The sequence below is a fragment of the Semicossyphus pulcher genome, unplaced genomic scaffold (assembly GCF_022749685.1).
Source record: "Semicossyphus pulcher isolate SPU_LCO1_2020_fin unplaced genomic scaffold, fSemPul1.0.p SCAF_7, whole genome shotgun sequence".
NCBI classification, from domain to species: domain Eukaryota; kingdom Metazoa; phylum Chordata; class Actinopteri; order Labriformes; family Labridae; genus Semicossyphus; species Semicossyphus pulcher.
Genome location: NW_027211748.1, coordinates 30,185,932 through 30,200,645, shown reverse-complemented (window position 1 = coordinate 30,200,645; position 14,714 = coordinate 30,185,932).

The following is a 14,714-nucleotide window of genomic DNA, read 5'->3' as shown; positions in this document are numbered from 1 at the left end:
GCACGCTACTCGATCTTTCCATCTACACCTGACAAATGCTGGTTTAGTCTGGTTGTTTTAAATTAAAATAGTTTATGGTCCTACACCAGACCATACTGGTAAAACCGAAACCTATCCAACCCTACTTGTCAGGTGTAACCAGACAGTGCTGTGGGCAGGACAATGAATGAGACCATAGAGTGGTGAGATTGAAAGTAAGCTTATAATACTTACATGACAAACAATAAATAAAACCATAACACCTGAAATTAAATCATATTACATGGTACTTAAAAGTAGGGCTTCAGCTATTGATTTTTTTAGTAATCGATTATTCTACCCATTATTCCAATGATTAATCGAGTAATCAGATAAGAAAATACTTACGCGTTATTAAATAGAAATAGTAAATATACAATAGAGAAAATACGACAGGTCTCCTAATATGAACAACTAATTGATTATTGATTGTAGTGAGCAGGCTCAGCAGGTGGAGGCTGCCTCTTCAACATGAAAAACAAATGTACATTAGACAGTCTTTTGAACGAACAGTAACCCTAAGTTCAGAATGGAAGAGCCAAAGTTTACAAAACATTGTTGTTGGCACATGGTAGATATTGTTTGTACTAGATTTGCAGTGTGTGCATTACGGTTTAGCAGCTTTTTTGATCATTAATGTGGACTTTTTCTGGATAAACAAAAATGTAAGGGTTATATCTGCTGACAGTAGTTACCGCAACCAATGGACAATTAGCTGTTCATTACTTGATCAATCAATGGAATTATTACTCGATTACTAAAATAATTGATAGCTCTAGCCCCAGCTTGTTCCCAAAAAATCAAACAGAGGTAATAAATGTTCATGGGAGCATTATCTAGTGAGTAGACTGTTTTTCAAAATATACTTCTGTCCAGCACAGAGAATTTTTACTTGGATGGATGTGTGTGTTTTTTTATAGCAGTTGTGCATCCATTTGTAGTCTCATTTATGTTAACAATTATATCTACCACCAACTATAGTTAAAGTAAAAAATGCCCTAAAAAATAATTTAAAATGATCAAACTCTGTCCAAATCAAGGTGCAAGTAATTTTGCTTATTCGCTGCTTTCCTGAACCTTTATAAACCTGAATAATACATGTGGATCATTGGTTAGTGTTTACACATGTAATCCTCCTAGAACAATATTATAAATGGATGAAAATTTACCTCTTCTTTATTGTTCATTTTTTTCCCTCTTCTTCCTTAGCAGGGTTGGTGCTGTAAGACAGATATCAAAAATGTGCTCGACAAAAAATTCAAATTGATTGCTTTTGCCATAATCAAGTGTTTCCCAAATATGAAAACATACACTTAGTTGGGCAAGAGCGCTGTTCTTAAGAGAATACATACAATGCTTTATAAGCACAATTTACAGCTGCCAGACTGTGGATACAGTTCTGTGACTCCCACATTTTCCACTTTCTGAAATTCCCCCCACCCACTACTGTTTCTAGATCAGCAACATTAAAGTGTACAACAGCCAAGTCACTATATAGGACACTGAATATCTTACTGGGGAAATATTTTAATGACAGCAACATAAGTTATTCTTGACATCTAAATACTGAATGAATATTTGAAAAAATAAAGAGCACATACCTGAGATGACATCAAAGTCTTTTCTCCTGTCCTCTGCCAGAAGTGCTGGTTAGGGGTAGGGGGCTGTGGGACTGTCGTCTCACCCAGTATCTAAGTTTACAAGAATTTGACAAATTTTAAGATTTTTGGAAAACATAAGCAGTTAGGCTACAGACTGTTGACTGTTTTCGAATTAGATTGTTGTCTCTACTCTTCTACAGCGAGTAGAAACACACGTAGCCGGCCCCCGCCTGCCCTTGTCACTGCTGTCTGCTCCTCACATGTCTGTCTGTCTGTCTGTCTGTCGCTTCGGTTTGTTTAAAGTATAGATATTATTATGGATATTTATCGGGATTCAGGACACGGAGCTTGAAACCCGGACGTATGGTCATAGATTAAACACATTTTAAAAGAGACTTACTAACCTATCGTTGTCATTCTCTCATGAAATAACATGCTTACACATCACTGATAGCTTAATAAGCCAGAGTTATAATCAACTCGATTAAACGTTACTTTTACTCTCCTGGTTCACAATCTCCAGCTCGGCCTCTCTGCTCTGCAGCCCGCTGTGTGTGTGGAATTATTCCCTTTTTACTCGACTTGTTAAACTCGATAAAACGTTACATTTACTTCACCTGGTCACTGTCTCCACCGCGGCCTCTCTGCTCTGCACTCTGTGTGTGCGTGCGCGTGTGTGTGTGTGTGAGAAGGAACCCCCCCTCCCCCACTCCGTCAACTTTAAGAAGAGGACAAATAAGCTAGCGCGTAAAATATGAAAACCACTCTTAAGGTGACACTGCGCTACCCTCTCTGGTCGTGCGTCGTGCTCGCTTCTTTGTCGACGCCATGATAGCTTAAGTAAGGACAGCATGGCAGCACGACAGTATTTATAACATTACAGCCTATATAGCTGTTTATGCACTAAGAAACATCAATACATATTGATATTCATCAATCAATATTTAATCACCTTGTTCTAGCTGGTTACTTACCCGGATTTTGAAGTACTCCCGCTATGGTGTCTCCTGCCTGTTCCATCACGTTCCCTGACGAAAAGGCAGATTTCCTACGAGGACGCGGTGACGGGTGTCAACGTCATGACATTTAGCGCGAAACTTACTCAATATCTTAGGTTATTGTTGAAGACAAAGATCACTGACTTGGATTCAGTAAAACTTGTTGTTTTTGAAACTAATCAGTATAACTACTCCGTTCTCAAATATTTTGAGAGAAAATCACTTAATATATTAGGGATATCTTGAAAATGTAATTTGTTAGTCAGATGCTAAATTCTTTTCATGAAATAAACTTAAACAATTCTTGTAAATGTAAGGCAAAACAAACTGTTGGATTTTTAGGCACTTATTTTGGTGTGTCCAACTCAAACAATCACTTAAGCCATATTCAGAGAATTTATTAAGACTTTCTAACTTTTTGTTTTTGTGATATTTACAAAGCCACTGAAATTTTTTTTAGGGTGTAGCGGTGCTACCCTCATAATTAGGCTGCAGTAGATCACCATGTTAAGTGTTCACCATACTGCAATTATGCCTCATTTGCCTATAAATATGAATTGTTAGGTGTGGAATTGCTTGTTGATGAGTGTAAGTAATGATGGCAAAATAAACTCATTCTGCTCCATCAACTATGCACTTATGCAATGTTATTTTTCAGGAACACTGTTGAAGTACTTTGGAGCGCAACCAACTCTACCTGCCTCTGATGTTTCATCAAGTGTCAGTGCCTCCACAGCTGATGATACAGCAGGTGAGGTTTTTCTTGATGGCAAATGGTTACGTAGCCTGTTAATATGACATGACACATTTAACATAGCTTTTTATTTTTTTTTGTTTTATCATTGCAGGTTCATCCACTGCAGAATTGCAGGCACCTGAAAGCGAGGGGCAGTTAACAGCACGTGAAAGTGAGGAGCAGCTACCAGCACTTACATTCACTGATACATCGGTTTCAACCTCAACTGGCGTGACAGGTCAGTTAATCTAACAGTTTTTTTTTGTGTGTTGGCTTACTTTACTGTAAAATATCCTGTGTTATGTTATAATTCTATTTTTTTTAATCTAATGTCCCTACAGGTCCTTCTACATCTGCACCCACTGCTGTAGATTTCCCATCCACTCCCTCAACAAGCTCCAGCTATCAAGATAGATCAACAGCTCCTCCAATTGACCCAGTTGAATGGTCAGCGGTCCTGTCTGACTCAGAAAGGACTGATCTGGTAAGAAGAGGGCCAGTGCCAACAAGTGACACCTTCACCTTCCCCAAAAAATCAGATGGACGAAGCTTTCACTACCACTATACATACAGACAATTAGTTAATGGGGAAAAAATCAAGCGAAGCTGGCTAATTTATTCCAAGAAAAATGATGCGGTTTACTGCTTCTGTTGCAAATTATTCTCGAGAAAGTCCACAAAACTGTCAACAGAGGGACAGCGTGATTGGGTAAATGTAGGTGCTTTGCTGAAACAGCATGAGAATAGTCCAGATCATTGCAATCATATGGTGAAGTGGAAAGACTTTGCCCTCCGTCTTTTCAAGGAGAAGACTATTGATGCAACAGAAATGGCCCTTTTGGAGGCCGAAAAAAATCGTTGGAGAGATGTTCTCATCCGTTTGATTAGTATCATTCAGTCTTTGGCAGAGAGGAATCTTGCACTCAGGGGGTCTGTTGATACTTTGCATCAGGACAACAATGGGAACTTCCTTAAAGAGGTGGAACTGATGGCAAAATTTGACCTGGTGTTAAAAGACCACATCAGACGAATTGATAGTGGAATGCAGCACAACACTTACTTGGGTAAGACTATCCAGAATGAGCTGATAGAGTGTATCAGTGACAAAATAATGGAGGCAATGGTGTCAGAAATCAAGGAGTGCAAATATTATTCAATAATATTAGACTGTACACCTGATGTAAGTCACCGTGAACAGATGTCTGTTGTGGTGCGCATAGTCACTCTGGGCAAAACACCGGAAATAAAAGAGCACTTTTTAGGATTTCTCATAGCTCCTGAATCCACTGGCCTGGGTTTGTCCAATCTAATCCTTAACAGGCTTGAAGAATTGAACATCCCTTTTCAGGACTGTCGGGGTCAGTCTTATGATAATGGGGCTAATATGAAGGGCAAAAACAAAGGTGTGCAGGCTAGGCTATTGGTTAAAAATCCACGAGCTTTTTATGTGCCTTGCAGTGCTCATACCCTAAATCTGACAGTCTCAGATGCGGCTAAAGCATCAACGGATGCCTCCTGTTTTTTTGGAAACGTGGAGAAGGTGTACAATTTGTTCGCTGGGTCCACTCAAAGGTGGGCCATCTTACAGAAGTACGTTGACCTCACCCTCAAGTCCTGGAGTGAGACGCGCTGGGAAAGCCGCATTAAAAGCATTGAAGCTTTGCGCTACCAAGCAGAGAAGGTGAGGGAAGCCCTGCTAGAAGTTAGAAATAATGCGACTGACTCTGTAGTGGCAGTTGAAGCCAACTCCCTTGCTGAAGAAATAGGTTCATTTAGATTTCAGATTTGCTGTGTTGTCTGGTTTGACATCCTGTCTAAAATTAACATCACTAGCAAGCTTCTACAGTCAAGCAACATTCAGCTTGATGTAGCTGTTAACCTTGTCCATAAGAACAAAAGCGAACTCATCAGTTACAGAAAAACAGGCTTCTGTGATGCACAGACATCTGCAAAAGAAATTTGTGAGCAGATGAACACTGAAGCAGTGCTGAAAGAGAAGCGATTGCGTTCTACAAAAAGGCACTTTGCCCATGAGGCTGCAGATGAGCCTATAGCGGATGCTATGAAGAGGCTAGAAGTGTCCTTTTTTAATGCTGTAGTGGACTGCAGCATTCAGTCTTTGGAGGATAGATTTAAGTCTCTAAGTGAGGTTAAAGAAAACTTTGGAGTGCTGCTCAATTTTAGGGAGCTAGATCAAAAGGTTCGGAGGGACCAGTGTAAGGTTCTTGGGGAAAAACTCTCTTGTGGAGAGGAGGCTGATGTTGATGGTAGCGCACTGGCTGTAGAGATTGAGAGTCTTCCTGAACTTCCCCAAACTAGGATGACCGCCCTTGAGCTTCTCACATACCTCTCACACAATGAGATGTGTGAGCTTTACCCAAATCTTTGGGTAGCTCTCAGGATAGCCTGCACTCTGCCTGTGACAGTTGCCTCAGCAGAGAGGAGCTTTTCCAAGCTCAAATTGATCAAAACATACCTGAGATCCTCAGTTGCCCAGGAAAGACTAAGTGGACTTGCTGTTATTAGCATTAATAACAAAGTTGGCCAAGCAATACCATACAATGATGTCATCAGTGACTTTGCCTCCAGAAAAGCTAGGAAGGAAAGATTTTGAGGACAGTTACACTGTATTGAGACTGTGAAAATATGATTATTTCTCAACTGTTTTCAACAATAATTGTCATTGTTGAACCCTTGATGTTATTATGTTTCTGATTTCTCAGCTTTGTCATTATTTTAGCAAATAATTTATTTGATATGTTTTGTGACAGTTTGTTTTTAGTTAATAAAAGAGTAAAGTCAAAGTTAAAAGTTTTAAAAGCAAAAGTGGAATACTGAGGCACTTTTATTATTTAAGTATCTATTCTTTTTGGAACATTTTATTTTTGATTATATTAATGTTTGTCTGTTTTGGTTTTATTTTGTACTTGAAGATTGCTAATTTAATTCATTTTAATTTGAAAAACAAGTCATTAAACTGGTTTACTTGTTTACAACAAATGCAATCTCTGCTGTTGTATTTTGTCATTTTTCAATTCGAGTTCAGTAAACCACACTTAGTACTTCACTTTGAATATGAAAGTTTAAAATAAATTTGTGATTTTAGTACCCTCTAAGGTTAAAAGGTGACTGGTTTGGTGTAAATAACAACTATATTAATACAGGGGTCTACCAAGCCCAGGGGGCCAGAGGTCTAGAGGGGCCAGGAGCCCCAAAACATGGGGGCGGTGGGGGGGTCCTTATGCATCTGTGCCCAGGGGGACAGTAGTTCATAATCCGTCACTGTAGTAATACAATTTATAATGTAAAGTTATAGTGTGACATTTGTGTCAATAATTGTCAAGCGCAGGTGACTCCGCGGTGGTGGGAGGGGGGCCCCCAAATCAAATTCTGCTTAGGGCCCCCAAAAGGCTTGGGCCGGCCCTGCGGATTATCATGACCACGGGCCCTGGACACAAACTCGCCACGGGCCCCTGCCTACACACGCAAACAGTGCGCACGCAAAGGCGGTCTTCCCAGTACGCACATAACAACACCGGGCGACACACAACCTCACAACATTACTGTCCTTTTAGGTCTGTTTTGTTTGGCACCTGCCATGTACAGGACAATATACATATTATGGGAGAGACAGCAAGCTCAAATAGCCAGCCCTTGCAGTATTATGGAGTAAAACACACCTTAATTACAATATAACCACCTAAAACAAGTCGTGAAAGTAATAAAGGCAACATGAATGAACATCAGTAAAGAGCCACAGCTACGACCACACAAAACCACAGTGAAACTACTCACCTAAACCATCGGCATTTTCCTGGCCTTCTTCCAGGAAAAGTCCTTGATAAGGTCATCAAAGTCCAACTCTCGGACCAGTTCGGCCTCTATGGCCATGAGCGACAAACTGTGAAGGCGTCTCTGGGTCATTTTTTATCCTGGCCATTTGAGAAAATGACCGTTCTCCCTCGCAGTTTGTGACAGGAAGCGTCAGATACAGTCTTACGGCAATGTACACATTAGGAAATGTTGACTGTAATCCACAATCCAGTTTTGTTGTAAGACATCTCGATGGAGGCACATTCTGTCCGTCTGATCTGATGAAAGATCTGAAGTGAATCAGTTCATTTCCAAGACTGCTGTCCAAGTCAGCGGGATAGGCAAAGGCAAGTGTGTTCGCTTTGTCCATTAACTCACGGTCAGATGTGTTTTCCGGCATGAAAAGAACAACAAACAGATCACACAGGTGCTTGTATGCATCAATTCTGTGGCTGAGACAGCTGACTAACTTATCGACACGTTGAATGTTTCTATTCGGAATTTGCTTTTCCCATCAAATGCCGCATCTTTTCCTGCGCTGTCATCCTCAAATCGTTTGCGCTTTCTGGTGCGCTGGAGGTCATATTTGTACGTCTGGCACACGCCTGGCACAGATAAGGCTTCCTTTTCAAAGTCTGTGAAAAGACCTCTCTGTGCTGATACAAAATCACGCAGAGATATAAGAAGGCGCACAGCTGTCATGAGCTCTATGTCCGCCTTTCGGAGCTGTGAACTTGTCAGTTGGAATCGAGTCAGAATGCTATTCCAGAAATTAGCCATGAATGCAGTTTCCAGTTTATTTAATGTTACAGCGAGTGTGCTGGCCTCACTTCGGGTGTCTCTTTTCTCAGTTTCATCTTCAGCTATGCTCTCTAATGCCTCCCTTATCTTAACGTAGTTTTGCCAAAGAGCTTTAGTCGAGTCAGCTCGGCAGCTCCCCCGAGTGTTTGACAGTGATTTTAATGTTAAGTCTATATGAATATCAGAGTTCTGAAAAACTCGCTCCCACCTGTGAGTGGAGGCAGCGCAGAATGTGTACAAGGATTGCAGTAAATCAAAATACTGTCCCACTTCTAGACTGCTTACCTCTATGCTGTTTACACCCACTACATTTAAAGAACGGGCAGCACAAGGCACATAGTGGATTAATGGGTTTCTTTGCTTCCAATGTGCCTGTAGTCCATTGTACCGGCCCGACATGTTGCTGGCATTAGCGAATGATTGGCCTCTACAATTAGATAAGTCCAGCCCAAGATTCTCCACATGGCAGTCACACAATCTGCCAGACTTTGGCCTGTATGGCTCTGAACTGGCTCAGATGCCAGGAAACGCTCCACTATGTCGCCTTGCTTGCTAACAAATCTGAAGATAAATGTTAACTGATCAACATGAGAGAGGTCGGGAGTGGAATCTACAATGACAGAGAAATATTTTGCATCTCGGAGCTCTTCTGCAATTACTTGCCTGGTTTTTTCTCCCATCATGTCGATGAACTCCTCACATATTGTTGACGACAGATATGAGACGCTCCCTCTGCCCTTCTGACCATATGTTTTAATATGCTCGGCCAGAAATGGGTCAAATTGGGATATTAACTCTAATATCCCCAAATAGTTGCCGTTATGTGGCGATCCAAGGAGCTCGTCATTCCCTCTGAATGCCAGTCCTCTTTCTCCTAAAAACTTGATCACTGCCACTACACGTCGCAGAACATCCCTCCAATATTCCCTCACATCCGAACTTTGCTTTCTCAGGGCTGAGTCGATTGTGCCAGTTCCACTCATCCTCTGCATCAGTGTCAGCGTGTTGGACGTATGGACTGGGCTCCTCTCATGTTCTGAAATGCGATGCCGATGTTTCCAGTCGCAAAAAACGTCCACAAATGCATTCTTTGTTGCCCTGAAAAGTCTGCAGGCAAAGCAAAACACACGTCCAGTTGATGGTGAATACACCACCCATTCTCGTGGTGCTAGTTGTTCATTAGGCAGTCGACTGCACATCATGTCATTGGTTAATGAACGAACCCGACCACCTAGACCGCAGTCTCTTGTCGATGCGGGGTATTTTGCTCGTCTGTTGTGAAACGAAGAGGGCCCTCTTTCGATGAGAACACTCTTTACTTTGTCCCTGGATATATTTCCCCACAGCGCAGGATCAGTAACAGTGTCACACCAGGAGTCTTCATCATCATCCCTCTGCTGCACGGCACTCTCAGGTTCCTTCCCGGCCGCTAACATCTCATCCTCCGCTGGCGATGTAAGAGGACTTAGCTCAGGCTGACCTGGCTCGGCCGCCTGGCCCCTGCTACTGCTGCCCGCCGTAGCACTGCCAGCATTGTCCGCTGCGGTGTCCGTAGGAGGCAGCGCCGCTCCACCACTACCCAACGTCTCCGGTGAGATTGAGCTAGCAGTGTTAGCATCCTGCAGGTCGTCCCGGTGAGTTGTAGTACTGGCACCGCTGCTATGAGTACCATCATCTTGCCTCACTTTTCTGGTGAAAAATGTTGAGATAGATGGAATTTGCTGCACCAAAGCGGCTCTTTGGCTTCTTTTTCTTTCCTCTCTTTTCATTTAGCTGATCCACTGAGCGCCCGCTTCTCCACTTTGAAATCGCGCTGTATGTTTGACCCCCAGCGTAGGTACTTACGTCATTGTGTCATCACACATTACTGATTTAATCTTATAATTTCTAAAACATTGCAATGATTTTATTATCATACATTTTCAAAACCACATTCATTCCAATATTTTTTTTAAATTGTACCAAAAAGAAACAACAACTCTGAAGGCCAAGGGCCCCTATTGGCTCTGGGGCCCTGGGCACACGCCCACTTTGCCCATGCGGTAATCCGTCTATGGCGCTAGGGTTAGGCTGCTGATCAGTGAATGTGTTCCCGTTATTAGTGGAACCTCGTCCCGGTGCTGTTTAACGCTGTGGCCACATGAACAGACCGTTCGTGGTGAGGTTGTGCGTTTGGCGACAGGAAGTAGGATGCGTGAGTTTCGTTTCCTAAAGTTCCCGTCACGGGGCTGCTCACGCTGATTAAACATACATCTGAACACCTTTAGAAATGGTAGATGGCGAGTAACCCAGATGCAGCCCTCAAGCCTGTTTGTAGTCACTGAACCAAGTGTGGTAAAAGTAGGAGGAGTTTGTTTTGTAAAAAAAAAAAAGAAAATAGACTTTAAGGTCCCAAATAATATTAAATACGTACATGAAAACACACCGCATTTATCTGGTTTCCTGTATTCTTTATATTAGAATAAATATCACAGAACAAAAAGTCATCACACTGTCAGTGTTTCCTAATATGGTGCATCCCGACTATCAGGGCAGGAATATGTCACATCTCCTCTGTGAAGCCAGTCCACCATCTTCTAAACTCAGATATCTTGATGCCATTAGAGGACAAAACCACTGAGTGAGGATATTAAAGGGAAAGTCTTAGATTACTTGCCCAAATATTCTTTATGGCTCAGACTCAGGTTGCTCTGTTCACTCACAGCTCCAAACAGGGCAGGTTACTCCTCCCAAAACACATGAAGGCCTTTACCTCATCTTCACTCCGATTTTGCACAAGGAACACATTAGTATCTTTAAACATCTTTTCCCTGCTAAGATGTGTTTCCTTACATTGACAATAGAGTAAATTGAGCTAGAGTCACGTTTTGATTAGAGTACCCCTTTTCATTCCTTAATACTGCAATATAATACTGATACCGCCAAAAGGAGAACAAAAACATGATATAAATTTGAGGTCATATCCCCCACCACATTGTTGAGTTATGTTTCATGTTTAAGAACTTTGCATTCAGAATTTAAAATAGACATGTTTGAGGAAAATGCTGGATCTGTTGCATTCATTGACGTAGAGGAGCGTCATTGGTTCCCTTTTGTCATCATTTTCTGTCGCTTTAAACTGCTCGGGTCAACTTGAGATGTTTCATTTGAATTTGAAAGAGTTTTTCATGAATCTGCTTCCCTCTCAAAGTGTACTAGATTGATGCATCTCCTCGGATCATAGGGTTAAAGTGTTTGGAATCCCCCCCATCGTAGTTTGACAAAGTAGGGGCCCCCAAACAGCATCTTGCATAGGGCCCCCACAAAGCTAGAAACAGCCCTGTTGGGGAGACACTCTGCTTGCCCCCTTTTGCTCCCTGAAGTGTTTATCTACCAGACATATGGGGACCAAGATTCCCTTAACCACCTTACAGGTACCATGTTCTGGCTTACCTGTCCTAGTGGGGACCATGTCTTTCTCCTGTCAAGGTGTTTCTCAGGCAGGGTCTCTGTAAGTGTTGATCCCCAGAGAAGGCTCTCTCCCTGTTGGGGAGACACTTTGTTCGTCCCCCTTTCGCTCACCTTTTGTATCTCTCTTTCTTTCTGGGATCATGTTCTGGCTTACCTGCCCTTTTAGGGACCGCGTCCTTTTAACATCATGGGTCTTGTCAGGCAGAATCTTTTTCAGTGTTTAACCTCAGAGAAGGCTCTCTTTTTTTCTCAGGGAGAATGTCCAATTATAAACTTTTATTTCCTTCTGTCTGTTTGTGTAAGTGTTGGTAAATGTGGTATACGGGGACCTTACAGGGGCCTTAACCTGGCAAACGGGGGACCATGTTGTGCAACTCCCATGATATCTTCATCTCCCCTCATGGGACACCCTCTGCTTCCCCGCTCCCTGTCATGACCCTTATTTTCCCTGGAGACTGTAAGGACTGGTTAAGGTGGTATACAGGGACCGTTGCCTGAAACATGAGGAGCATGTTTTGTGACTCCAGTTCTCCCTCCATGTGTTTTTTCAAGCGGACTTTATCCAAGTTTTACTCCCCTGAAAATGCTCTCTTCCCTGAGAGGAGACCCTCTGCTCGTCCCCCTCTCCTGTCATGGCCCTTTTTTGATCAAATTTGTTTTTCCCAGAGAAGGATTCAGCCTTACGGGGACCATGTTCCCATTTAACTAACATTATGGGGACCATGGCCCAGTACTCCCATTCCCCTGTCATAGGTCTTCTCAGGTGAAGTTAATATAAGTGTTTATCCCCTTTGAATGCCCCTCTGCCCATCCCCCTCTCTGTGTCATCAGCCTTTGTGTGTGTGTGTGTGTGTGTGTGTGTGTGTGTGTAGCGTAAATCGGTCGATTAATTATTTAATAATTAATTAAACTCGTCATGGAATGCCTGCACTCTATATTGACGAGAAGTTAACTTTAAAGTTAATTAAAAGACTTAACCTATCATAGGTATTTAACGGGGCACCACCCAATTTTGACAAAACAGGGAAAACATATAATTAGTTACCGAATTGTTTAATTCAGTCTCATAATCTGAAGGTTGCTACAGTTTAGAATTGAGTTCGTTTCGCGGTGTACAGAGGCTTAGTACTTCACACACACAAAGACACTTGAATCAGTACTTTATAAATGGAGAATTTATTGACTAATACTACTAAACATACATGAGATAACTAAATATGGTGATGAACGTGAAATGATTATGACAGGATGAATATGATGAAAGATGGATTGAAACCTGCTCAAAGGAGTGAAGTGTAGCAGCTGAGATATTAGGAGGTATATCGCCCAAAACCTTATACTAACCTTCCTAACAAATCTGTGACTAAAGCATCAACCCCAATATACAGTAAAACCAAAGTTAGACCTACTCGGAGGGTGAGGAGGGTCAACCGCGTTGCTGATGAGGCCTGTGGAGAGCGTCAGGTTGGAGTGGTTCGCAGCTTCTGATGCCGGGGCTTGTACCCGGGTTCCCTCGGAGCGGCGCCGCACGGCCGGTTCGGTCTCTCTGGATAATGACGTGCCGGTCAGTCCCACGTTGCGGCCTGAGCCGGATGGAGGCTGAATGCGTCTTCTGGGTTCGGGACTGAGATTCTGTCCGAGTACCGGGGCTTGAGCACCGGGAGAGCGAGAGTCTGTATTTTGAGCAGTCAGATCTAATGCTGGAGCAATATGGACACGCGAGGTCTTCAGCACGGCAGAGTGCACGCAGGTTCTGGGCCTACTCGCGGGCAAAACTTAAAAAGGGGAAAGGGAAGAAGTTACGGAGGAAGGGGGAGGCGGAGGCGCTCGTCAGCGGCCGGGACGCAGGGTGTAGCACAAGGAGGGAAGAAACAAGAGAACGAGAGAAGTTGTCACCTCTCATTTAAATGGTCTCCCCTCCTCAGGGGGGGCGTCCGGGCAATGGCGCGAGTTTGACCACTCCTCATATCCGAGACTTTCTCTACTTATTAAACTACTTATTTTTACCCCAAAGTAGTTATCCTTATCCATCTAACCTCCCCACATGTAATACCTCTGGATTCTCAGCTGCACATAGACTCCAAACACCACAGGATGAAAATACACAGAATGAGGTTACATGGCAGATTCCTGAGGATAAAAGTACAAGTTAATGATGAACGTCCAGATCAACACATAGCAACCTTCCACAGTCTGTATGCATTTCCGTGTGAATGTGACACCTGGATCGATATATATATACATATATATATATACTAAACTATACTATATTGCTAAATTCATTAATAGATGTCTTGACTGAATCAACATCCCTTTGTCTCAGTCTCACCCCCCCTTCCCCTGCCTGTCTGCAGGTCCGGCAGAGAGAGGGGTGTTGGGGGGGGGGAACGAATGGATGCTCCAAAACTCTTTCTTCTCCCCAGGGCTCTGGAGTGTGAGTTGTTTCTGTTGATCCACCGTCCCTGGATCAAAGCATGTGGTTCCTTATTTCCCCACAGCTAATCAACTAAGACAAACATTAACCGACCGTAATCCCACGGTTTATCAGATGACGTCCTTCATCTGGTGTCTGTGGAATGTTGGTCCTGCAGACGAAGAGTTATAAAGTTTCCCCTGTGGACACAATCTTTAATTTATTGGTCCCCAGAACAGAGCTAGTGGTCTAGCTCTCTTCCTGGTGGGGTCAAGTGACCAGGTCAGGCCTGGATCAGGCCTATCCTGATACCACGCTACATGTGTGTGTTTGTGTGTGTACGTTACCCATGGATGTTCTTTAAGCCTTTAACACAACAGAATGGTATCTCACATATGAGACCCTCTGCTCTCTCCCCTCTCCTGTCATTGGCCTTTTTTCCACTCCCATTTTTTGTATTTATCCACCAGCCTTACAGGGACCATGTTCCTGCTTACCTGCACTAGTGGGGACCATATCCTTTCCCATCAGGGTTCTTCTCAGGTGAAGTTTTTCCAAGTGTTTATTTCCAATGAAGACTCTCTCCCTTTAGGGAGGACCCTCTGCTGACCCCCCTCTTTACGACCCTACATGTTTATTTCTGTGCTGTGCACATGTTCAGTAACTCTGTTGTACTGTGTTGTCTTTCCAATGCAGGAATAAAATAGTTTCACAATATAGAAATCTAAGTGTTCTTATTTCCATTATAGTAGAAAGAGGAATGTGAAACCCTGAATAACCATCGGCAGTGATGCAGTTCGTTGTTGCAGCCACTAGGGGGCAGCAGTGTGAAGGTTTTCTTCACAACAGCACAGAACAGACAGAAGTACAGTCTTAGACACTGT